Source organism: Pseudophryne corroboree, chromosome 2 (assembly GCF_028390025.1).
Source record: "Pseudophryne corroboree isolate aPseCor3 chromosome 2, aPseCor3.hap2, whole genome shotgun sequence".
Taxonomy (NCBI): Eukaryota; Metazoa; Chordata; class Amphibia; order Anura; family Myobatrachidae; genus Pseudophryne; species Pseudophryne corroboree.
The window spans coordinates 766,527,556-766,553,849 of NC_086445.1; the positions used below are offsets into that span (position 1 = coordinate 766,527,556).

The window sequence follows — 26,294 nt, forward strand, 5'->3', positions numbered from 1 at the left end:
GCCTCCTCTATAACCCCGCCTCCGTGCACAGGAGCTCAGTTTGTAAGTTGGTGCCATGCAGTAAGCAGACACATAACAGGAGGGCTGCCTTTTGCAGCCTATTGATAACTTTTTTTGAAGAAATCTAAAGGTGAATACTTCTACAAGACTTCAGGGCTGCAGCATGTAAAGTCGCATAGACTTTTCTGACTGCAGCTTCATTACCCCCAGCGGCGCTGTATGCTCCCGCGCCCTGGTTGCCGGGTCACTGCAGCGGAGGCTCCGGTTCTTTACAGCGTCAGTCACACACACACCGCTGTCCTCCTGGATCGCGTGGCCGCAGGTACGGGGGAGGTAAGGGTCTCTTTGGCCGCACTTTACCGCAATCCAGTGCGGTCGTGGGAGGCGGGCCGTGCGCGCACTGGCGTGGACACTTATTGGGCAGCCGCTCCACTAGCCACCAGGGACATTGGGCACAGGTCTGGGGGTTTTACTCTCATTTAACCCCGTTATCAAAGCCCGCAGCGCCCGGTGGGGATGCCAGCAGGGGGAGCAGGCCTAACCTGTAGCCCCTCCCCCAACCCCAGGTCGTCATTTCTGTGAATGTTCCCGCCCTGGAGCTGCATTTCTCTCCCTCACTCCCTGTCAGCAGCCATCACAAACGGAGCTGAGCTGTTCCTGGGTCTGCTGGGGCAAATCCTTTTCTGCAAAGCCGCCTGTTTGCCAGCGCTGTGCATATTACAGGACACTTAAGTATTCTACCTGTCACTGGGACAGTGTTAGTGAAGAAAGAGTGCATACATTCAGGGTTGTGTGGTACAAACACCGTGTGATATACATCCAGTATCTACTGTGCTTTGTTATATCGGGAGGCGGTCAGGATCCCGCCGGACGGAATCCCGGCGGTCGAAATACCGACGCCGGAATCCCGACCGGCACAATCCCGACATATTCTCCCTCCGTGGGGGTCCACGACACCCATAGAGGGAGAATATAATAGTGTGCCGAGCGTAGCGAGGCACCGTGCCCGCAGCGTGGCGAGCGAAGCAAGCCCGCAAGGGGCTGCGTTTCGCTCGCCACCCCTGTCGGGATTGTGTGGTCGGGATTCTGGCGTCGGTATTTCGACCGCCGGGATCCCGTCCAGCGGGATTTAGTACTGATCCCGTTATATCTATTGTTGACACATATTGCCATACTATTACTTTGTATTGCTAGTCCAGTGCAGTTTTATGGTGCATAATTTCTGCATTGTATGTTTGTGACTATATATGTGTGTGTGCATGTAGCTGCTGCGTGGCTGCCTTATTGGGTATTTCATTCAGCGTGCTGCTCCTATATTCCATAACCTGTGGGGACTAAGTGTATCAGGTTTTCTGTATAATATAGGATTTTTTTCACAAGATATGTATATTTTTACTTGTGATTTATAGTCACCCTATATATATCTTGGACTCCCGGTAGTTGTGCCGTCACAGTCACACTTCATGGGGAGTTCTTGTTAGGTATATCGCTGCTACGAATTGTACCAGGTTGCCCAATATTGTGCTTACTATTATGTCAGCTACAAGAGGTAACGGAGCTGGGGCTTCTCCCACACTGCGTGATGGTGATGCAGACATTTTGGAGGAAAATATGGCAGCAGAGAGTTCAGGTTCAGGGGGTTCCTTACCCCCCAGTGGGTCTGTAGCACTGGTGGTAACATATGACCCAGCTTTTCAATAGCTTTTCCACGCTATTGAACACGCTTATAACTAAATTGGTGCCCCCTGTGGGACTACCTGTGCCATTGCAGCAGTTTATGGTCCCTGCTATTAATCTGCCATGGGCAGATCAAATCTCTACTCAGTTACAGCATTTAAACTGGTCACTGACTAAATCTAAGTGTCACTCTCGCCCACCTAAGACTAAGTCGTCTTCTAAACAGCCCATTACATCCTCACAATCCACTGTTATCCCGGACACGTCCTCTGAGGAGGATGGTGCATATACTGACCCCACAGACACTGACTCAGATGTTTCTGATGGGGAAGGGAAGTCATTGGTGGATGTCCCTGGTCTGATTGAGGCAGTTAGGCCCATTCTTCAGGTGTCTGATGATCCTGAGCCTGAGGATGTCTCTAAAAAGCCGGATAGGTTTAAACGTAAGAAGGTGGTTAAACAAGTTTTACCTCATTCTGAACACCTGGTTGACATACATCAGGAATCCTGGGAAAATCCGGGGACAAAATTTACACCAAATAAGAGACTGTTGGTTCGCTATCCTCTCTCTGCGGAGATATGTAAGAATTGGGAAACTCCTCCGCCTGTAGATTCTCATGTGGCATGCATGGTAGTTTCCTCTGCTCTGTCAGTAACTACCGTCACCTCTCTGAAGAAACCGACGGATAGGCACGTGGAGGGTTGTTTGAAAGCGATTTACACCCTAACGGGGGCTGTGCATAGGCCAACCATTGCAGCAACATGGCTGCTGAGGCTGTTGAGGTGTGGGCTCAGGAGCTAGAGGCGGAACTGCCTTCTAATGTGTCTGAGCATGCTCGACAGTGTCTCTCATATATTACCATGGCTTCTCTGTACTGTAAGGAGGCAGCATCCGATGCCGGGGTGCTGGCGGCCAAGGCTGCTACTACGTTCGTCTTGGCCAGACGTATCCTTTGGTTGAGATCCTGGTCGGTGGATATGGATTCCAAGAAAACCCTGGAGGTGCTTCCTTTCAAGGGAGACATTCTCTTTGGAGAAGACCTCAATAAGATTGTGGCTGATCTGGCTACTGCTAAAACAGCTTGCCTACCTAGTATGGCTCCTTCCACGTAGAAGGCTAAAAGTACTTTCCCTTGGCTCTTTCGTCCTCCAGGTAAAGCAAAAGGTCAGGCGTACCCAAAGCAAGCTTGTGCTTCCAGACCTGCCAAGCCCAGACCAAAACGAGCCTGGGCTGCCCGTCAGCCTGCTTCCAAAACTGACAAGCCTGCCACATGACGGGATGGGCCTCCCTCTGGGGGATCCGAGGGTGGGGGGCCAATTTCTAGGTTTTGCCCAGGAATGGCTGAACACCACTTCCGATGCCTGGGTAAGGGAAGTCGTCACTCGAGGTTACGCCGTACCCTTCAAGAATCGTCCCCCTCATCGATTTTGCCTGACAGATGTTCCTCTGGACACGACAAAGGCAAACACTGCGTTCGGTGGTACATTCCCTCCTGACCACAGGAGTGGTAGTACAGGTGCCTCTGGCTCAGAGAGGCAAGGGGTACTATTCACCGCTGTTCCTAGTCCCGAAACCGAACGGGTCCTCACGGACCATTCTCAATCTGAAGTCCTTGAACAAGCATGTGCGGGTCTCCAAGTTTCGTATGGAAACTCTGCGCTCTATTGTTCTGGCCTTGGAGCCTGGGGACTTTATGGTCTCCCTGGACATACAGGATGCCTTCCTGCATATTCCTATTGCAGTGTCTCATCAGCAGTACCTGAGGTTTGTGGTGGGCAACCTTCATTACCAATTTCGGGCATTACCCTTTGGTTTGACAACGGCTCCCCGAGTTTTCACCAAAGTTATGACGGTCATGACGGCAGCACTCCGCCGTCAAGGGGTCAGGATCCTACCGTACTTGGACGATTTGTTGATCCTGGCAAATTCCCCAGAACTTCTCCTGTGTCATCTCAATCTTACGGTCCAGTGCATGAAAGCCCACAAGTGGATGATCAACTGGAAGGAATCCTCCCTGGTTACTGCTCGGAGCATGTTACATCTGGGAGCAGGGGCGGATCCAGAAAAAAATTACAGGGGGGGCACCATAAGTGGTTGCGCTATCAAGGAGGGGTGGAGTTAGAAGTGGAGTGGGCGGTATCAAGTTTCAGTGGGTGTGACCAATTGTGTGATGGGTGTGGTCAAGTGCTCAATGTGAGTATCGAGTGTGTCTGTGGCCGAAAGCACTGCTGGAGGGGGTACAGGTCCACAGTTAGTTCTTATACCTTATGGAGTTCATCCCAACCCGTTTGCATGCTGCTGGTTTTCGTAGCCATGCGAATGGGTCAGAACTGCGCATATGTGGCGGACGCAATGTGCAGGCGCGTTATTGCCCAGCGACGGCCGTTGCTGGGTAACGACAAGAACACCAAAGAAAGTGATCGCAGCAGCGATCGCATGAAGATTGACAGCAGGAAGGCGTTCTGGGGCGGCAACTCACCGTTTTCGGTGAGTGGTGAGTCCAACGCAGGCGTGTCCAGGCGTTTGCAGGGCGGGTGTCTGACATCAATTCCGGGACAAGACACGCTGAAGACATCGCAGCGGGTGAGTACCGGCAGACCTACTTAGAAACTACACAAAATGTTTTTGCATAGCATGGCTGCACAAGCGTTCGCAGCCTTGCTATGCAAAAATACACTCCCCCATAGGCGGTGTCTAGTTGATCGCACGGGCAGCAAAAAGTTGTACATGCGATCAACTCGGAATGACCCCCGTATATCTGTTAACATTTGTTTATTTCTATATGGGCCTATGAACAAATCTAAAAAAACTAATTGAAAAAAAAAAAGTATAAGCTCTAGCTTATAAAAAGGAAATTGTGAGTAGACTAAGGGGGAAATTTACTAAGCTCCCGATTTTGACCGAGATGCCGTTTTTTCATCAAAGTGTCATCTCGGTAATTTACTAAGCAATAATCACGGCAGTGATGAGGGCATTCGTAATTTTTTGCAAGTCCAACAAAAAAATTACGAATGAATACACCATCGGTCAAATTACGCCTGTTTAGATATGAATCTCGGTCATTTACTAACCATTCGTAATTGTAATTGCTGCCGCAAACATGCATTCGCGGCCGCGAAAAATTACAAATCGTAATTTTTTCCTAAAAAAAAACGCGCCAGCCTTTGAAAACCGCGTTTACATGTGTACTCAATTATCCATTACTCACACCTGAATGTTTGGCCCTATAAAAGTGTTTCAGGCACATTCTGAACTTCTCTCACTCTGAAATGGCGGCTGTGGTGTGTGGCAATGGTTTTTTGTTTGCTGTGGGATACCTTAGACTGCTCCATGAGGCTTCCAGGAATCAGGCCCAGGTAAGTGAACATGGTCAACAGGTTGTCCAGGTACCGCGGAGGCTGCGCCAGCCTCGTTTTTTTAGAGGGCGTTTAAACTTAAATGCATTGTCCGATGATAGGGTCATACAGATGTTCCGCCTAAATAGAAACAACATTTTCCACCTGTATGACCTTGTCAAACTGGGCATAGACCCTGAGACAGCACGCTCTCGCTCTGTCTCAGGCCTACACAAACTCCTGGCTGTGTTACACTTTATGGCTACTGGGAGCTTCCAGGCTGTGGCAGGCGACGTCATTGGTATCTCACAGCCCACCTTTTCAAGATATTTGATGCAGGCGAGTCTAAAAACACATATGCGGATATGGCTAAGTGTTGCTTCTGGAAGTTGAAACACCACAGTATTGTAGAGAATACCTAACATGACACTCACCTTAGCTTCTTTAATGTCCACTCAGGTTTTGGATGTGTTGGAGCCACACATTAAAGCCTCAATCTGCTTCCCTACCGAGGAGTCGGAGTGGAGTGCTGTCAGGGTAGCTTTCTATGAGCTTGCTGGCATGCCCAATGTGCTGGGGGCCATAGATTGCACACACGTTCAGCTGAGATCACCTAAGGGCCGCCAATATATATATACTAATAGGCATCTGGCTCAATCAACTAATGTCCAGGTGGTCTGTGATGCAAACTTAACAATTATGAGTGTTGTTGCAGGTTACCCTGGTGCCTGCCATGACTCCTTCATCCTCAGGCAGTCATCGCTCTTCGATAAATTTGAGGAGGGACAAATGCCTGATGGCTGGCTGTTGGGTATGTTGAAAATGTTTTGTGTGTATGTCTTTTAACCACAAACTAGAGTTTGGATGAGGTGAAAGAATAATCTTACATATGTACTAATGTTGACTATATATGTTTTTCAGGTGATGGGGGTTACGGCTGCTACTCTTGGCTCCTTACTCCATTGTCCCAACCTGATTCTCCTGCTGAACACAGTTACAATCATGCACATAAGGCTACGCGGAATGTGATAGAAAGATGTTTTGGTGTGCTGAAGTCACGGTTTCGGTGTCTGGATAAATCTGCCGGCCTTTTGTTGTATAGTCCCTCAAAGGTGACTAGAATTGTGTTCTGCTGCTGTTTTCTCCATAATCTGTGTTTAAGTCAACATCTGGCACATGATGAGGGAGAAAGCAGTCAGCAAGCAGAGGAGTTAGAAACATCTGGTGACAGTGTGAGTACAAATGTAGGGAGGCAGGTACGGCAAGAAGTGATCCAGCGATATTTTTCAGGTCAGTTTTATTAGGCTGTAATTATCCTTGACTCAACACTTTGCACTACTTTCTATTGTGTGTTTTGTTCATTACTGTTTGTTGGTTATAGTGGTGTGTACATTGTGCTTAGTTTATGCTTAAAATCCATTTTCAGTCATTACCCATGAAAAACATACATACATACAGAGCAGCTTCGACAATGTTGGAGACGGACACAGGAAGTTGTGTGTTTGACAAATAAATTTTTTTTTTTTTCAAATAACATTGTTGTTATTTTTTTTGCTTGTGTGTGCTGGGTGCTGGCTCACTGGCACGTGCTCTTGAGGAACGCCGAACAGGGGAGGTTACTGGCGTTTGGATAGGGGTCGTGGTCCCCGAGCTGGAGGTTACTTGCTGAGCTCCCATCAGAGAAATATTGCTGCTCAAATTATTTAGGCTTGCAATCAGCTGAGTGTTAGTAGCAGTGTGGCTGGCTACAATCCTGGATAAGGACTCATTCACCACTTGATTGTGTTGAATGAGCTGAACGAGTGCCTGCTGATGTCGCTGTTGCTCATCTATGATGCGGGATAAATGTGCAAGCATTTGGCTGTTGTCAGCCCTAATTTGCTCCATTGAGGTAGCCATTCGCCCTACTTGTACTATCAGTCTGCCCGAGTTGCGACTAATACGCGGTAGATGATGGGGCAGACTGGCAAGGTGTTGTGTATGTGCGGTCAGGCTGGCATTGCTTTGGGCCTGTTGGCTTGTCCAACTGGCCCAAAAATCATCAGGAATTTGGCTTGGTGGCGGAGCTTGTGCCAGTTGTGGACTGATGGATGCTTGGGGGATATCCTGCAACTGTATTGGCTGGCTTGGGTCAACAGCTGTAAGTTGCAGTGTGATGGTTGGCTGTTGTTCTTGGCCCTGCTGGTCCACGTCGGCCATCAAGCTGTGTTCTGTATGGGGTGGGCAACATGCAATGTTTATTTTTTTTTTATTTTATTCAAGGCTAATGCTACACATTACTACATTCATAATACTCCATTTTTGAATTATTAACACTTGAGTTTAATAACTTTTAATTTTTTAAAGCTATTTAAAAATATATACCAACACAGGCGCAAACATAGACAGATTTGCATAATCCTCACCTAACTAACTCCCCTCCACACCATTACACTGTTAGATTCCCTCCCCTGACCACGATATAGACTACTTACCTGTATAGTCCAGAGGAGCCGAGCAAGTAAGCCATCTACATACTGGACAGGGGCGATGTGTGAACACTAATGTTGTGGTTTGTTTTTTAAATATTTAATTGTATTCATATTTTAGAATAATGTGCACGTGTGTGTGCTTAATTTGGAAACAAATCTGAACTTTTCTTACAAAGATGTTGTCGAGAACATCCACTAAGACCTTATATAATTTTTTTAAAGCACCTTTAGCAATTGAAGACGGAACAACACATTGCTTGTTCTTGAAAACATGTAAACTCCAAACCAACTAACAACATATTAACTGTACTGTGTATATTATTGCTTATGTGTTTAATTTCTGATTTTACTCACCAGATAACTGAGGTGATCGGGGCTCATCACTCTGAGAACTCGCCAATAGTGCCAGTGGTGGCTGGGGTGACACTGCCGAAAGTCTTCGCCTGGGTGGGGATGATGGAGCCGCAGAATCCGAGCCAAGACGCCGTGTCTTACTTGGCCTCCTGGGTAAGTGGCCCAAGCCCTGTGATGGGCGCCTTACAGGAGGTCGGCTTCCAGAAGCAGAACCTAGGTGCCCAAAAAAAAATTAATATTTTGTACTTCTATGTGTTTTCAGAATATGTGACTACAGTGAAGACTTACCTGCAATCCCAGCCTCATCCTGACTTGTCTGAGGCCTGTCTGGGCGGCTGGTCTGTGTGACTGTTGAAAAAGTTAACCAAACATTATTACCATGCTTTTGGTAAAAAGAACCACTGCAAAGCATTATTGTACTGTAACCATCTATTAGGTATTGTTTAAACAAAATCTTTAAGCTTAAGAGCTTCTAGCTTCATGATTTTGAGTTGAAGATCAAAATGTACATGATGTGGCACACAATAAATATGTTACATTTTTGAATTTTGACTCAGATATTGCAGAGATTGACTACTTGCAAATGTTTAAAAAATGTAATGTTTAAAAAATTGCCCCGCTTTTCTGTTATTTTTACAAAAATACCATTTTTAAAAAATAAAACAACACACATGTTCAAGCATTATCGCCAAAAAACAAAAAAAAAAAAGCTTTAATTTAGAAAAAACACTGCACATGTTTTGGCACTAAATTAAATTGAACAAATAGCCTAGGCAAGGTAAAAAAAGCACATTCTAAACACAAACACACCTTAAGGGAGCATAGGCCTGCAATATGTTTTTTAAAAAAAAAACCATCCTTTACCCTTTAAAAATAACATTATCTACATTTTACGGACATTTTAAAAACAAGATAACAAATCAAACTTACCATCCTGCGTGGGTCGGTCCGAATCCCGGACATGAGTAGCAGACACCACTTCGGCAGGAATCAATGCCCGCACAGGCTCCTCCCAGTCCCGATAGCTTACACGGAAAGGTGGCCCACCTCCGGTTTTCCATGCCGATTTGGCCTCTTTGGCCATCTTGGCCTTGACACGCCGCTTAATATCATAAAATCGCTTGCGGCACGTGTCCTCAGTCCGCCTCACCACACCCTCACTATTCACAGCAAGTATTACTTGACCCCACAGGACAGACTTCCTGCGGGAGGACACCTTGGCAGCATCCTGACCAAACAATTGGCGATGGTGCTTCATCAGCTCACGCACCAAAGCCATGTTTTCAGCATAGCTGAACTTTATATTCCTGCCAGTCTTGGTAGTGGTGCGTGGCTGCGGAGCCACAACACCATCACTATCACTGGAAAATACAGCAACAGGCACCCCCTCCTCCTCCTCCTCACTAACCTCCTCCCTCTCACTACCCCCCTCCACCTCACTACCAGCCTCCACCTCACTACCAGCCTCCACCTCACTACCAGCCTCCACCTCACTAACCTCCGCCACCACACTGACCTCTGAGTCGGACATGACAAACAACAAAAAACACTGAAAAATCAAAACACAAAACACACTCCTCCACTACTCCTACTACACACCACACAGCCAACACACACGCTCACTCACTCACTCACAAACAATGACAAAAGACTGTAAAAAAAAAACAAGGACAAAAAAATTGACAAACTGTGAAAAAACAATACTACAAAGATCACAAGACTACTAACACACACAGTACAGCACTCAACAATCACCAAACTCCTCTCCAAATCCACCAAAAACTCCACCAAACTCACCAACTCCAAATACACCTTCCTCTCTCCTCTCCACTAGCTAAACCCACGAGGTGCGGAGTGTTTGGGGCGTTTTTATAGTAATATGCACAGACACTCCTCCTTCACGAATACAACCAATCACGGCCGCGTGACGTAAACGAAACTTAGGAGTAAAAACGCGGCAGCAAATTCCAAATCACTGCCGTAACAGACTTGTGACGCAGTCGTAAAAAAACCACAACAACGCGGCCGCGAAATAGCAAACGCGGCTGCAATCTACAGCAGAAAAGCACGAATGACATCGACATCGGAAGATACGGAAAATACGAATACGACAGCTTAGTAAATTAGTCGTAATCAATTCAAAAAGTTGCAATTTTGCACTGTCGATGTCAGTCGTGATTGAACTTGGACATGATTTAGAAAAATACGAATGTTAGTAAATTTACCCCTTAGAGTAAGTCTTAGGGGTAAATTTACTAACATTCGTATTTTTCTAAATCATGTCCAAGTTCAATCACGACTGACATCGACAGTGCAAAATTGCAACTTTTTGAATTGATTACGACTAATTTACTAAGCTGTCGTATTCGTATTTTCCATATCTTCCGATGTCGATGTCATTCGTGCTTTTCTGCTGTAGATTGCGGCCGCGTTTGCTATTTCGCGGCCGCGTTGTTGTGGTTTTTTTACGACTGCGTCACAAGTCTGTTACGGCAGTGATTTGGAATTTGCTGCCGCGTTTTTACTCCTAAGTTTCGTTTACGTCACGCGGCCGTGATTGGTTGTATTCGTGAAGGAGGAGTGTCTGTGCATATTACTATAAAAACGCCCCAAACACTCCGCACCTCGTGGGTTTAGCTAGTGGAGAGGAGAGAGGAAGGTGTATTTGGAGTTGGTGAGTTTGGTGGAGTTTTTGGTGGATTTGGAGAGGAGTTTGGTGATTGTTGAGTGCTGTACTGTGTGTGTTAGTAGTCTTGTGATCTTTGTAGTATTGTTTTTTCACAGTTTGTCAATTTTTTTGTCCTTGTTTTTTTTTTACAGTCTTTTGTCATTGTTTGTGAGTGAGTGAGTGAGTGAGTGAGTGAGTGAGCGTGTGTGTTGGCTGTGTGGTGTGTAGTAGGAGTAGTGGAGGAGTGTGTTTTGTGTTTTGATTTTTCAGTGTTTTTTGTTGTTTGTCATGTCCGACTCAGAGGTCAGTGTGGTGGCGGAGGTTAGTGAGGTGGAGGCTGGTAGTGAGGTGGAGGCTGGTAGTGAGGTGGAGGCTGGTAGTGAGGTGGAGGGGGGTAGTGAGAGGGAGGAGGTTAGTGAGGAGGAGGAGGAGGGGGTGCCTGTTGCTGTATTTTCCAGTGATAGTGATGGTGTTGTGGCTCCGCAGCCACGCACCACTACCAAGACTGGCAGGAATATAAAGTTCAGCTATGCTGAAAACATGGCTTTGGTGCGTGAGCTGATGAAGCACCATCGCCAATTGTTTGGTCAGGATGCTGCCAAGGTGTCCTCCCGCAGGAAGTCTGTCCTGTGGGGTCAAGTAATACTTGCTGTGAATAGTGAGGGTGTGGTGAGGCGGACTGAGGACACGTGCCGCAAGCGATTTTATGATATTAAGCGGCGTGTCAAGGCCAAGATGGCCAAAGAGGCCAAATCGGCACGGAAAACCGGAGGTGGGCCACCTTTCCGTGTAAGCTATCGGGACTGGGAGGAGCCTGTGCGGGCATTGATTCCTGCCGAAGTGGTGTCTGCTACTCATGTCCGGGATTCGGACCGACCCACGCAGGATGGTAAGTTTGATTTGTTATCTTGTTTTTAAAATGTCCGTAAAATGTAGATAATGTTATTTTTAAAGGGTAAAGGATGTTTTTTTTTTTTAAAAACATATTGCAGGCCTATGCTCCCTTAAGGTGTGTTTGTGTTTAGAATGTGCTTTTTTCACCTTGCCTAGGCTATTTGTTCAATTTAATTTAGTGCCAAAACATGTGCAGTGTTTTTTCTAAATTAAAGCTTTTTTTTTTTTGTTTTTTGGCGATAATGCTTGAACATGTGTGTTGTTTTATTTTTTAAAAATGGTATTTTTGTAAAAATAACAGAAAAGCGGGGCAATTTTTTAAACATTACATTTTTTAAACATTTGCAAGTAGTCAATCTCTGCAATATCTGAGTCAAAATTCAAAAATGTAACATATTTATTGTGTGCCACATCATGTACATTTTGATCTTCAACTCAAAATCATGAAGCTAGAAGCTCTTAAGCTTAAAGATTTTGTTTAAACAATACCTAATAGATGGTTACAGTACAATAATGCTTTGCAGTGGTTCTTTTTACCAAAAGCATGGTAATAATGTTTGGTTAACTTTTTCAACAGTCACACAGACCAGCCGCCCAGACAGGCCTCAGACAAGTCAGGATGAGGCTGGGATTGCAGGTAAGTCTTCACTGTAGTCACATATTCTGTAAACACATAGAAGTACAAAATATTAATTTTTTTTTGGGCACCTAGGTTCTGCTTCTGGAAGCCGACCTCCTGTAAGGCGCCCATCACAGGGCTTGGGCCACTTACCCAGGAGGCCAAGTAAGACACGGCGTCTTGGCTCGGATTCTGCGGCTCCATCATCCCCACCCAGGCGAAGACTTTCGGCAGTGTCACCCCAGCCACCACTGGCACTATTGGCGAGTTCTCAGAGTGATGAGCCCCGATCACCTCAGTTATCTGGTGAGTAAAATCAGAAATTAAACACATAAGCAATAATATACACAGTACAGTTAATATGTTGTTAGTTGGTTTGGAGTTTACATGTTTTCAAGAACAAGCAATGTGTTGTTCCGTCTTCAATTGCTAAAGGTGCTTTAAAAAAATTATATAAGGTCTTAGTGGATGTTCTCGACAACATCTTTGTAAGAAAAGTTCAGATTTGTTTCCAAATTAAGCACACACACGTGCACATTATTCTAAAATATGAATACAATTAAATATTTAAAAAACAAACCACAACATTATAGTGTTCACACATCGCCCCTGTCCAGTATGTAGATGGCTTACTTGCTCGGCTCCTCTGGACTATACAGGTAAGTAGTCTATATCGTGGTCAGGGGAGGGAATCTAACAGTGTAATGGTGTGGAGGGGAGTTAGTTAGGTGAGGATTATGCAAATCTGTCTATGTTTGCGCCTGTGTTGGTATATATTTTTAAATAGCTTTAAAAAATTAAAAGTTATTAAACTCAAGTGTTAATAATTCAAAAATGGAGTATTATGAATGTAGTAATGTGTAGCATTAGCCTTGAATAAAATAAAAAAAAAATAAACATTGCATGTTGCCCACCCCATACAGAGCACAGCTTGATGGCCGACGTGGACCAGCAGGGCCAAGAACAACAGCCAACCATCACACTGCAACTTACAGCTGTTGACCCAAGCCAGCCAATACAGTTGCAGGATATCCCCCAAGCATCCATCAGTCCACAACTGGCACAAGCTCCGCCACCAAGCCAAATTCCTGATGATTTTTGGGCCAGTTGGACAAGCCAACAGGCCCAAAGCAATGCCAGCCTGACCGCACATACACAACACCTTGCCAGTCTGCCCCATCATCTACCGCGTATTAGTCGCAACTCGGGCAGACTGATAGTACAAGTAGGGCGAATGGCTACCTCAATGGGGCAAATTAGGGCTGACAACAGCCAAATGCTTGCACATTTATCCCGCATCATAGATGAGCAACAGCGACATCAGCAGGCACTCGTTCAGCTCATTCAACACAATCAAGTGGTGAATGAGTCCTTATCCAGGATTGTAGCCAGCCACACTGCTACTAACACTCAGCTGATTGCAAGCCTAAATAATTTGAGCAGCAATATTTCTCTGATGGGAGCTCAGCAAGTAACCTCCAGCTCGGGGACCACGACCCCTATCCAAACGCCAGTAACCTCCCCTGTTCGGCGTTCCTCAAGAGCACGTGCCAGTGAGCCAGCACCCAGCACACACAAGCGAAAAAAATAACAACAATGTTATTTGAAAAAAAAAAAAAAAATTATTTGTCAAACACACAACTTCCTGTGTCCGTCTCCAACATTGTCGAAGCTGCTCTGTATGTATGTATGTTTTTCATGGGTAATGACTGAAAATGTATTTTAAGCATAAACTAAGCACAATGTACACACCACTATAACCAACAAACAGTAATGAACAAAACACACAATAGAAAGTAGTGCAAAGTGTTGAGTCAAGGATAATTACAGCCTAATAAAACTGACCTGAAAAATATCGCTGGATCACTTCTTGCCGTACCTGCCTCCCTACATTTGTACTCACACTGTCACCAGATGTTTCTAACTCCTCTGCTTGCTGACTGCTTTCTCCCTCATCATGTGCCAGATGTTGACTTAAACACAGATTATGGAGAAAACAGCAGCAGAACACAATTCTAGTCACCTTTGAGGGACTATACAACAAAAGGCCGGCAGATTTATCCAGACACCGAAACCGTGACTTCAGCACACCAAAACATCTTTCTATCACATTCCGCGTAGCCTTATGTGCATGATTGTAACTGTGTTCAGCAGGAGAATCAGGTTGGGACAATGGAGTAAGGAGCCAAGAGTAGCAGCCGTAACCCCCATCACCTGAAAAACATATATAGTCAACATTAGTACATATGTTAGATTATTCTTTCACCTCATCCAAACTCTAGTTTGTGGTTAAAAGACATACACACAAAACATTTTCAACATACCCAACAGCCAGCCATCAGGCATTTGTCCCTCCTCAAATTTATCGAAGAGCGATGACTGCCTGAGGATGAAGGAGTCATGGCAGGCACCAGGGTAACCTGCAACAACACTCATAATTGTTAAGTTTGCATCACAGACCACCTGGACATTAGTTGATTGAGCCAGATGCCTATTAGTATATATATATTGGCGGCCCTTAGGTGATCTCAGCTGAACGTGTGTGCAATCTATGGCCCCCAGCACATTGGGCATGCCAGCAAGCTCATAGAAAGCTACCCTGACAGCACTCCACTCCGACTCCTCGGTAGGGAAGCAGATTGAGGCTTTAATGTGTGGCTCCAACACATCCAAAACCTGAGTGGACATTAAAGAAGCTAAGGTGAGTGTCATGTTAGGTATTCTCTACAATACTGTGGTGTTTCAACTTCCAGAAGCAACACTTAGCCATATCCGCATATGTGTTTTTAGACTTACCTGCATCAAATATCTTGAAAAGGTGGGCTGTGAGATACCAATGACGTCGCCTGCCACAGCCTGGAAGCTCCCAGTAGCCATAAAGTGTAACACAGCCAGGAGTTTGTGTAGGCCTGAGACAGAGCGAGAGCGTGCTGTCTCAGGGTCTATGCCCAGTTTGACAAGGTCATACAGGTGGAAAATGTTGTTTCTATTTAGGCGGAACATCTGTATGACCCTATCATCGGACAATGCATTTAAGTTTAAACGCCCTCTAAAAAAACGAGGCTGGCGCAGCCTCCGCGGTACCTGGACAACCTGTTGACCATGTTCACTTACCTGGGCCTGATTCCTGGAAGCCTCATGGAGCAGTCTAAGGTATCCCACAGCAAACAAAAAACCATTGCCACACACCACAGCCGCCATTTCAGAGTGAGAGAAGTTCAGAATGTGCCTGAAACACTTTTATAGGGCCAAACATTCAGGTGTGAGTAATGGATAATTGAGTACACATGTAAACGCGGTTTTCAAAGGCTGGCGCGTTTTTTTTTAGGAAAAAATTACGATTTGTAATTTTTCGCGGCCGCGAATGCATTTTTGCGGCAGCAATTACAATTACGAATGGTTAGTAAATGACCGAGATTCATATCTAAACAGGCGTATTTTGACCGATGGTGTATTCATTCGTAATTTTTTTGTTGGACTTGCAAAAAATTACGAATGCCCTCATCACTGCCGTGATTATTGCTTAGTAAATTACCGAGATGACACTTTGATGAAAAAACGGCATCTCGGTCAAAATCGGGAGCTTAGTAAATTTCCCCCTAAGTTTACATTTCAAAGAACATGAAAATTAATGTTTTATATGTTTACCCAATAATATATTTTGGATTTTTAATGAATACAAATGAGAAACATTTGCTTTTAAACAGTTTATTAAAAAAAATATATATAATTTTTTTTGCAAAAGAACAATAGTTTTATACATTATGACAAAAAACAGAAAATTCCAACATATGCTGATTGTATATAATAAATGCTACTTCAAGAACAGTATTTATAAACACAGCAGCAGTGATAAGAACATACAATTCAAAAAAACAGATTACAGTGTTCACGTGAATCTAGGAAAGTGATAACCGTAACACTGAATTCACTGATGAACAATAGAGATGAGCGGGTTCGGTTTCTCTGAATCCGAACCCGCCAGAACTTCATGTTTTTTTTCACGGGTCCGAGCGACTCGGATCTTCCCGCCTTGCTCGGTTAACCCGAGCGCGCCCGAACGTCATCATGACGCTGTCGGATTCTCGCGAGGCTCGGATTCTATCGCGAGACTCGGATTCTATATAAGGAGCCGCGCGTCGCCGCCATTTTCACACGTGCATTGAGATTGATAGGGAGAGGACGTGGCTGGCGTCCTCTCCGTTTAGACACTTGATTTACTAATTTTGGGGAGCATTAGGAGTACTCAGTAGTGTACAGTGCAGAGTTTTGCTGATAGTGACCAGTGACTGACCACCACTTTTATTTATAATCCGTTCTCTGCCTGAAAAAAGCGATACACAGCACACAGTGACTCAGTCACATACCATATCTGTGTGCACTGCTCAGGCTCAGGCCAGTGTGCTGCATCATCTATTATCTATATATAATATTATATATCTGTCTGACTGCTCAGCTCACACAGCTTATAATTGTGGGGGAGACTGGGGAGCACTACTGCAGTGCCAGTTATAGGTTATAGCAGGAGCCAGGAGTACATAATATATTATATAGTGAGTGACCACCAGACACACAGTGCAGTTTATTTAATATATCCGTTCTCTGCCTGAAAAAAGCGATACACACAGTGACTCAGTCAGTCACATACCATATCTGTGTGCACTGCTCAGGCTCAGGCCAGTGTGCTGCATCATCTATATATATTATATATCTGTCTGACTGCTCAGCTCACACAGCTTATAATTGTGGGGGAGACTGGGGAGCACTACTGCAGTGCCAGTTATAGGTTATAGCAGGAGCCAGGAGTACATAATATTATATTAAAATTAAACAGTGCACACTTTTGCTGCAGGAGTGCCACTGCCAGTGTGACTAGTGACCAGTGACCTGACCACCAGTATATATAATATTAGTAGTATACTATCTCTTTATCAACCAGTCTATATTAGCAGCAGACACAGTACAGTGCGGTAGTTCACGGCTGTGGCTACCTCTGTGTCGGCACTCGGCAGCCCGTCCATAATTGTATATACCACCTAACCGTGGTTTTTTTTTCTTTCTTTATACATACATACTAGTTACGAGTATACTATCTCTTTATCAACCAGTCTATATATTAGCAGCAGACACAGTACAGTGCGGTAGTTCACGGCTGTGGCTACCTCTGTGTCGGCACTCGGCAGCCCGTCCATAATTGTATATACCACCTAACCGTGGTTTTTTTTTTCTTTCTTTATACATACATACTAGTTACGAGTATACTATCTCTTTATCAACCAGTCTATATATTAGCAGCAGACACAGTACAGTGCGGTAGTTCACGGCTGTGGCTACCTCTGTGTCGGCACTCGGCAGCCCGTCCATAATTGTATATACCAGTGACCTAACCGTGGTTTTTTTTTCTTTCTTTATACATACATACTAGTTACGAGTATACTATCTCTTTATCAACCAGTCTATATATTAGCAGCAGACACAGTACAGTGCGGTAGTTCACGGCTGTGGCTACCTCTGTGTCGGCACTCGGCAGCCCGTCCATAATTGTATATACCACCTAACCGTGGTTTTTTTTTCTTTCTTTATACATACATACTAGTTACGAGTATACTATCTCTTTATCAACCAGTCTATATATTAGCAGCAGACACAGTACAGTGCGGTAGTTCACGGCTGTGGCTACCTCTGTGTCGGCACTCGGCAGCCCGTCCATAATTGTATATACCACCTAACCGTGGTTTTTTTTTCTTTCTTTATACATACATACTAGTTACGAGTATACTATCTCTTTATCAACCAGTCTATATATTAGCAGCAGACACAGTACAGTGCGGTAGTTCACGGCTGTGGCTACCTCTGTGTCGGCACTCGGCAGCCCGTCCATAATTGTATACTAGTATCCAATCCATCCATCTCCATTGTTTACCTGAGGTGCCTTTTAGTTGTGCCTATTAAAATATGGAGAACAAAAATGTTGAGGTTCCAAAATTAGGGAAAGATCAAGATCCACTTCCACCTCGTGCTGAAGCTGCTGCCACTAGTCATGGCCGAGACGATGAAATGCCAGCAACGTCGTCTGCCAAGGCCGATGCCCAATGGCATAGTACAGAGCATGTCAAAACCAAAACACCAAATATCAGTAAAAAAAGGACTCCAAAACCTAAAATAAAATTGTCGGAGGAGAAGCGTAAACTTGCCAATATGCCATTTACCACACGGAGTGGCAAGGAACGGCTGAGGCCCTGGCCTATGTTCATGGCTAGTGGTTCAGCTTCACATGAGGATGGAAGCACTCAGCCTCTCGCTAGAAAACTGAAAAGACTCAAGCTGGCAAAAGCACCGCAAAGAACTGTGCGTTCTTTGAAATCCCAAATCCACAAGGAGAGTCCAATTGTGTCGGTTGCGATGCCTGACCTTCCCAACACTGGACGTGAAGAGCATGCGCCTTCCACCATTTGCACGCCCCCTGCAAGTGCTGGAAGGAGCACCCGCAGTCCAGTTCCTGATAGTCAGATTGAAGATGTCAGTGTTGAAGTACACCAGGATGAGGAGGATATGGGTGTTGCTGGCGCTGGGGAGGAAATTGACCAGGAGGATTCTGATGGTGAGGTGGTTTGTTTAAGTCAGGCACCCGGGGAGACACCTGTTGTCCGTGGGAGGAATATGGCCGTTGACATGCCAGGTGAAAATACCAAAAAAATCAGCTCTTCGGTGTGGAGGTATTTCACCAGAAATGCGGACAACAGGTGTCAAGCCGTGTGTTCCCTTTGTCAAGCTGTAATAAGTAGGGGTAAGGACGTTAACCACCTCGGAACATCCTCCCTTATACGTCACCTGCAGCGCATTCATAATAAGTCAGTGACAAGTTCAAAAACTTTGGGTGACAGCGGAAGCAGTCCACTGACCAGTAAATCCCTTCCTCTTGTAACCAAGCTCACGCAAACCACCCCACCAACTCCCTCAGTGTCAATTTCCTCCTTCCCCAGTAATGCCAATAGTCCTGCAGGCCATGTCACTGGCAAGTCTGACGAGTCCTCTCCTGCCTGGGATTCCTCCGATGCATCCTTGCGTGTAACGCCTACTGCTGCTGGCGCTGCTGTTGTTGCCGCTGGGAGTCGATGGTCATCCCAGAGGGGAAGTCGTAAGCCCACTTGTACTACTTCCAGTAAGCAATTGACTGTTCAACAGTACTTTGCGAGGAAGATGAAATATCACAGCAGTCATCCTACTGCAAAGCGGATAACTGAGTCCTTGACAACTATGTTGGTGTTAGACGTGCGTCCGGTATCCGCCGTTAGTTCACAGGGAACTAGACAATTTATTGAGGCAGTGTGCCCCCGTTACCAAATACCATCTAGGTTCCACTTCTGTAGGCAGGCGATACCGAGAATGTACACGGACGTCAGAAAAAGACTCACCAGTGTCCTAAAAAATGCAGTTGTACCCAATGTCCACTTAACCACGGACATGTGGACAAGTGGAGCAGGGCAGGGTCAGGACTATATGACTGTGACAGCCCACTGGGTAGATGTATGGACTCCCGCCGCAAGAACAGCAGCGGCGGCACCAGTAGCAGCATCTCGCAAACGCCAACTCTTTCCTAGGCAGGCTACGCTTTGTATCACCGCTTTCCAGAATACGCACACAGCTGAAAACCTCTTACGGCAACTGAGGAAGATCATCGCGGAATGGCTTACCCCAATTGGACTCTCCTGTGGATTTGTGGCATCGGACAACGCCAGCAATATTGTGTGTGCATTAAATATGGGCAAATTCCAGCACGTCCCATGTTTTGCACATACCTTGAATTTGGTGGTGCAGAATTTTTTAAAAAACGACAGGGGCGTGCAAGAGATGCTGTCGGTGGCCAGAAAAATTGCGGGACACTTTCGGCGTACAGGCACCACGTACAGAAGACTGGAGCACCACCAAAAACTACTGAACCTGCCCTGCCATCATCTGAAGCAAGAAGTGGTAACGAGGTGGAATTCAACCCTCTATATGCTTCAGAGGTTGGAGGAGCAGCAAAAGGCCATTCAAGCCTATACAATTGAGCACGATATAGGAGATGGAATGCACCTGTCTCAAGCGCAGTGGAGAATGATTTCAACGTTGTGCAAGGTTCTGATGCCCTTTGAACTTGCCACACGTGAAGTCAGTTCAGACACTGCCAGCCTGAGTCAGGTCATTCCCCTCATCAGGCTTTTGCAGAAGAAGCTGGAGGCATTGAAGAAGGAGCTAAAAGGGAGCGATTCCGCTAGGCATGTGGGACTTGTGGATGCAGCCCTTAATTCGCTTAACAAGGATTCACGGGTGGTCAATCTGTTGAAATCAGAGCACTACATTTTGGCCACCGTGCTCGATCCTAGATTTAAAGCCTACCTTGGATCTCTCTTTCCGGCAGACACAGGTCTGCTGGGGTTGAAAGACCTGCTGGTGACAAAATTGTCAAGTCAAGCGGAACGCGACCTGTCAACATCTCCTCCTTCACATTCTCCCGCAACTGGGGGTGCGAGGAAAAGGCTCAGAATTCCGAGCCCACCCGCTGGCGGTGATGCAGGGCAGTCTGGAGCGACTGCTGATGCTGACATCTGGTCCGGACTGAAGGACCTGACAACGATTACGGACATGTCGTCTACTGTCACTGCATATGATTCTCTCAACATTGATAGAATGGTGGAGGATTATATGAGTGACCGCATCCAAGTAGGCACGTCACACAGTCCGTACTTATACTGGCAGGAAAAAGAGGCAATTTGGAGGCCCTTGCACAAACTGGCTTTATTCTACCTAAGTTGCCCTCCCACAAGTGTGTACTCCGAAAGAGTGTTTAGTGCCGCCGCTCACCTTGTCAGCAATCGGCGTACGAGGTTACATCCAGAAAATGTGGAGAAGATGATGTTCATTAAAATGAATTATAATCAATTCCTCCGCGGAGACATTGACCAGCAGCAATTGCCTCCACAAAGTACACAGGGAGCTGAGATGGTGGATTCCAGTGGGGACGAATTGATAATCTGTGAGGAGGGGGATGTACACGGTGATATATCGGAGGGTGAAGATGAGGTGGACATCTTGCCTCTGTAGAGCCAGTTTGTGCAAGGAGAGATTAATTGCTTCTTTTTTGGGGGGGGTCCAAACCAACCCGTCATATCAGTCACAGTCGTGTGGCAGACCCTGTCACTGAAATGATGGGTTGGTTAAAGTGTGCATGTCCTGTTTTGTTTATACAACATAAGGGTGGGTGGGAGGGCCCAAGGACAATTCCATCTTGCACCTCTTTTTTCTTTTCTTTTTCTTTGCATCATGTGCTGATTGGGGAGGGTTTTTTTGGAAGGGACATCCTGCGTGACACTGCAGTGCCACTCCTAGATGGGCCCGGTGTTTGTGTCGGCCACTAGGGTCGCTAATCTTACTCACACAGTCAGCTACCTCATTGCGCCTCTTTTTTTCTTTGCGTCATGTGCTGTTTGGGGAGGGTTTTTTGGAAGGGCCATCCTGCGTGACACTGCAGTGCCACTCCTAGATGGGCCCGGTGTTTGTGTCGGCCACTAGGGTCGCTAATCTTACTCACACAGCTACCTCATTGCGCCTCTTTTTTTCTTTGCGTCATGTGCTGTTTGGGGAGGGTTTTTTGGAAGGGACATCCTGCGTGACACTGCAGTGCCACTCCTAGATGGGCCCGGTGTTTGTGTCGGCCACTAGGGTCGCTCTTCTTACTCACACAGCGACCTCGGTGCAAATTTTAGGACTAAAAATAATATTGTGAGGTGTGAGGTATTCAGAATAGACTGAAAATGAGTGTAAATTATGGTTTTTGAGGTTAATAATACTTTGGGATCAAAATGACCCCCAAATTCTATGATTTAAGCTGTTTTTTAGTGTTTTTTGAAAAAAACACCCGAATCCAAAACACACCCGAATCCGACAAAAAAAAGTCGGTGAGGTTTTGCCAAAACGCGTTCGAACCCAAAACACGGCCGCGGAACCGAACCCAAAACCAAAACACAAAACCCGAAAAATTTCAGGCGCTCATCTCTAATGAACAATGGCCCTCATTCCGAGTTGTTCGCTCGCAAGCTGCTTTTAGGGAGTGAATCTTAGCTTAGCAAAATTGCGAACGAAAGATTCGCAATATTGCGAAAAGACTTCTCTGTGCAGTTTCTGAGTAGCTCGAGATTTACTCTTCCAGTGCGATCAGTTCAGTGCTTGTCGTTCCTGGTTTGACGTCACAAACACTCCCAGCGTTCGCTCAGACACTCCTCCGTTTCTCCAGCCACTCCCGCGTTTTTCCCAGAAACGGTAGCGTTTTTTCAAACACTCCCATAAAACGGCCAGTTTCCGCCCAGAAACACCCACTTCCTGTCAATCACATTACGATCACCAGAACGAAGAAAAAACCTCGTAATGCCGTGAGTAAAATACCTAACTGCATAGCAAATTTACTTGGCGCAGTCGCAGTGCGAACATTGCGCATGCGCAGTTAGCGGAAAATCGCTGCGATGCGAAAAAAAATACAGAGCGAACAACTCGGAATGACCACCAATATACATAAATGTAACAAGCCAGTAACCAGCTTTGATATAACCAAAGACAAACTTTTTCTTTTATATGTATAGTAATAAAATAACATATACAACCATGTGGTGCAGACTGACTGAAAAAAATGCAACTTTTATTAATGATGCAAAGTATTTATATACACAGCGTGCTTATGTTCAATGCAGTTCAGGGAAACTTAAGTGGTCTCTTTTGTTTTTCGGATTTTTCCTAGGTTCACAGTCGCTGGTTTATTTTTCTTAAATGAATTGCAATTGAAGTTTTCGTAAATGTTTTACAGTAAATACATCTAGAACCTCTTCTGGGGCTAATTCAATATCGTTATGTATATTTAGCATGGTCAAACCATTGAGTCTTTCCTGACCCATTGTTGATCTTAAGTATGTTTTAATTCTTTTCAATGAGCTAAAAGATCATTCAGCCGTTGCAGTGGTAACAGGTATCACACACAGAATTATCAATAGGGTCCTCCTGATGTTAGGAAACATAGATGCTAATTTATAAGCTTCCATTGCTGTATCAACTTTTTCAGACTTCATTGCCCAAAACTCCCTCCATAATTTCAGTTCTCCTTCAAGTACCTGTACAGTGGATGGTAAATCTGACTCATATTTTTTGGCTGCCTCCAGTATGTCTGCATCTGATGTGTCTGACTCAAAATAATATTTTGGAATTATTTTTTGGAGTTTTGCCATATGTGAGGTGTTATCTTGTGAAAATCTGGATTCTAACTCAGAAATCAGATAGTCCAGATAAGGCAAGAATGTGTTAACACGAAAATAGTCTTCCATTTCTGTCAAATTAGCTCAGTGTTTGTGCACATTTCTGACTTTTGGAAGTTTTACTTCCACATCTAGATTGTCTGCAACAACCTTTGTCTGCCCAAATAGAATTTTAAATTCATCCTCTGAATGTTGTCTGATTCTACGTAATGCAGATTTCACAAATTCTACCATTTTAACAGACTTTCCAAAGTCTACGTTCACAGTTTGCAGTTGGACACAAAGTGGTAGAGTTATGGCTAAAATTTGACTCAAAATTTTTAAGCTTACCAAAAACTCAAATTTGCAAATTACTGCCAACAGTGACTGGGCATTGCTTGCTGCGTTTGTACTTGTACTGTTACCAGTTTCTTCTAGTACATCAACAACTGCAGGTAGTATTTCTAAAAAATTTAAAATACCATCATGCCTCTCAACCCAGCGAGTTTCACAAAGCTTCTTGGCTTTTACAGCTTTCTGAGAAGGCAACATTTCACTAATTTTGTCACTCAACAAATGCATTCTAGATACAGAATCTTGTAGAAAATTGTTAATGCCAACCGTATTGCATTATTATGCCAACTATTATGCCAACCGTATTGCGAATACTTGTAACAGTACTTGCCTTATTTAAATCTAAATGTAACCTGTGATTAGCACAATGAGTATAAATAGCAAGAGGCTGCATTCTCAAAATTCGTGCTTGTACTCCTTTCAGCAATCCACTCATGTTTGCACCACCATCGTAGCCTTGTCCACGGAGGTATGCAATATCCAGATTTGCACTTTTCAAAAACTCAATGATAGTGTCACTCAAAGCTTCACCAGTCATATTTACTACTTTGGTAAAACCAAGAAATATTTCTTCTACACAGCAGTTACCTGTGTCAAGGTACCGAACACAGAATGAAAGCTGTTCTGAAATGCTAATATCTGTTGTTTCATCAGCTAATATACTGTAAAATTTTGACATTTTCATTTTGTCAACAATTTTAGTTTGCAAAATTTCACCACAGCATGTGATTAAATCATTCTGCGTAGTTTTGCTAATAAAAGTAGCATTTTTTTCCAGCAGTCTGCAAATGGCTCTCAAGGATCTGGTCACCAGCATCAATCCGAAATCTTAACGATGCTTTAAAATTGCCTTTTGTTACCGATTTATCGTCACTGTCTTCTGTGAAGATAGATCCATCATCTCTGTGACCGTTTAATGGGATATTGTTCATGCCACAAAATAGTATAGTTTTAATGATTGGAATTAATTTTTGTCTATTGCTTCGATTCTACGTCTAATCGCACTGTCAGCTAAAGCCTCAATACTTGATGTTTTACCATCCATGATGTCAATAAAATTCTGAGATCTCAACAAGTTGTTCTTATGATATTCATTTTTCTCATGAACTCTGAAATCATTCTTGGCATCTTTATACGAACATAAAGGTTCTAATACCAGCTTTCCTAGCTTTACATGACCACGACCTCCTTCCTCTCCTCCAAATAAGACACATATTCTGCAAAAACATCCATTAAATTTATGACTGTAAAGGTGGGTACACACTATTAGATATATCTGCAGATCAATTGATCTGCATATATATCTATGTACGGATCGGGCAGTGTGCTGTGCATACACACTGCCCGATCCGTCGGGGGACTGACGTCATGAACTGGGCGGGCGGGCGCTCGCGCCCGCCCAGTTCACCTGTCAATCACCGCCGCCCGCCGCAGCATGTGTACGGGCGGTCGGACGACCGCCCCGTACACACACAGCGACGGGCCAATATATCGTTAGATATATTGGCTGTCGGCTGTGCTGCGCGGCCGACGCGATACGTCTGTGAACGACGGAGTTCACAGACGTATCGCCCGTACACACTGGCCGACGGTCCCGCGATGTATCGGCCGTTCAAGAGAACGGCCGATACATCGACCAGTGTGTACGGGCCTTAAGACAACCAAGGAAACTCCTTTATCCAGTGCAATTTAAAAGATCTATTTTTTTTACCCTCTGCAACAGAAGGAAATTGGTAATTTTCTTCTGGACACCAAGGATCACGCAATACTTTATAACGTTCTTCATCAACTATTGTCTGCGTACAACTAACATAGCAGCCAATGTCTCTAGAATACTGAAAAACATTTGAAGGTGAACTTTCTTCTATAGGGTTTGGTGTCGAAGCACATGCTGTGTTATCCAGATCATCACACGTGCTTTCGTTTTCAGTGCTTTTGGCAGTGCTCTCATTACTTTTAAGTTTCTTAAAAAACTTCATGAGAGTAGGCTGTTTGTCTGGTCACCTTTTGTCCATAACTGCCTATCTGCAATGTTAAAAATATTTTTTTTTACCTTACTCTAAAATATAGCAGTTGGACATCCCTCTAATTTACTTCCAAATAAACAATGCACACAAAAGATAAAAAAAAACAAAAAACTTTCCGATTGCAAAACAGCATATTTGAAAGGGAGGCAGACATTTTTGACATATACACAATTCTAAATACATGGCCTGGTCAACAAGATACCCAGCAGCATGTCCACGTATTGTCAATCAAACCCACTGTACAATGAACAGACATGGCAGCCATCATGGGTGCATTACATAGACTACAGTGGGTTTGAAAAGCAATACGTGGAGGGGTGGTCTTCAGTATGCCGAATGTTGGTATCCCAGCGCACAGTATACCGGCGCCGGAATCCCGACACCCAGCATACCGACAGCTATTCTCCCTCGTGGGGGTCCACGACCCCCCTGGAGGGTGAATAAAATAGTGTGGCGCGCGTAGCGGGCCACCGTGCCCGCAGCGTGGCCAGCGCAGCGAGCCCGCAAGGGGCTCCTTTGCACTCGCCACGCTGTCGGTATGCCAGCGGTCGGGCTCCCGCTGCCGGTATGCTGGTCGCCGGGAGCCCGAGCGCCGGCATACCGTACGACACCCACGTGGAGAAGTGTACATACTAG

At 45.0% G+C, this 26,294-nt stretch overlaps 2 long non-coding RNA genes across 2 annotated transcripts; one reads left to right on the forward strand and one right to left on the reverse strand.

Moving 5' to 3' along the window:
* Positions 1 to 7,838: 7,838 nt before the first annotated feature.
* On the reverse strand, positions 7,839 to 8,188 carry LOC135051199 (uncharacterized). The gene is made up of 2 exons (XR_010242111.1): positions 8,127 to 8,188; positions 7,839 to 8,051 (listed from the first exon to the last, which is right to left on the reverse strand). It is a non-coding gene; the product is annotated as an uncharacterized LOC135051199 (long non-coding RNA).
* A 3,787-nt stretch (positions 8,189 to 11,975) lies between these two features.
* LOC135051200 (uncharacterized) lies at positions 11,976 to 13,253 on the forward strand. Its single transcript, XR_010242112.1, has 3 exons — positions 11,976 to 12,037; positions 12,113 to 12,325; positions 12,943 to 13,253. It is a non-coding gene; the product is annotated as an uncharacterized LOC135051200 (long non-coding RNA).
* The last annotated feature ends 13,041 nt before the right edge of the window (positions 13,254 to 26,294 follow it).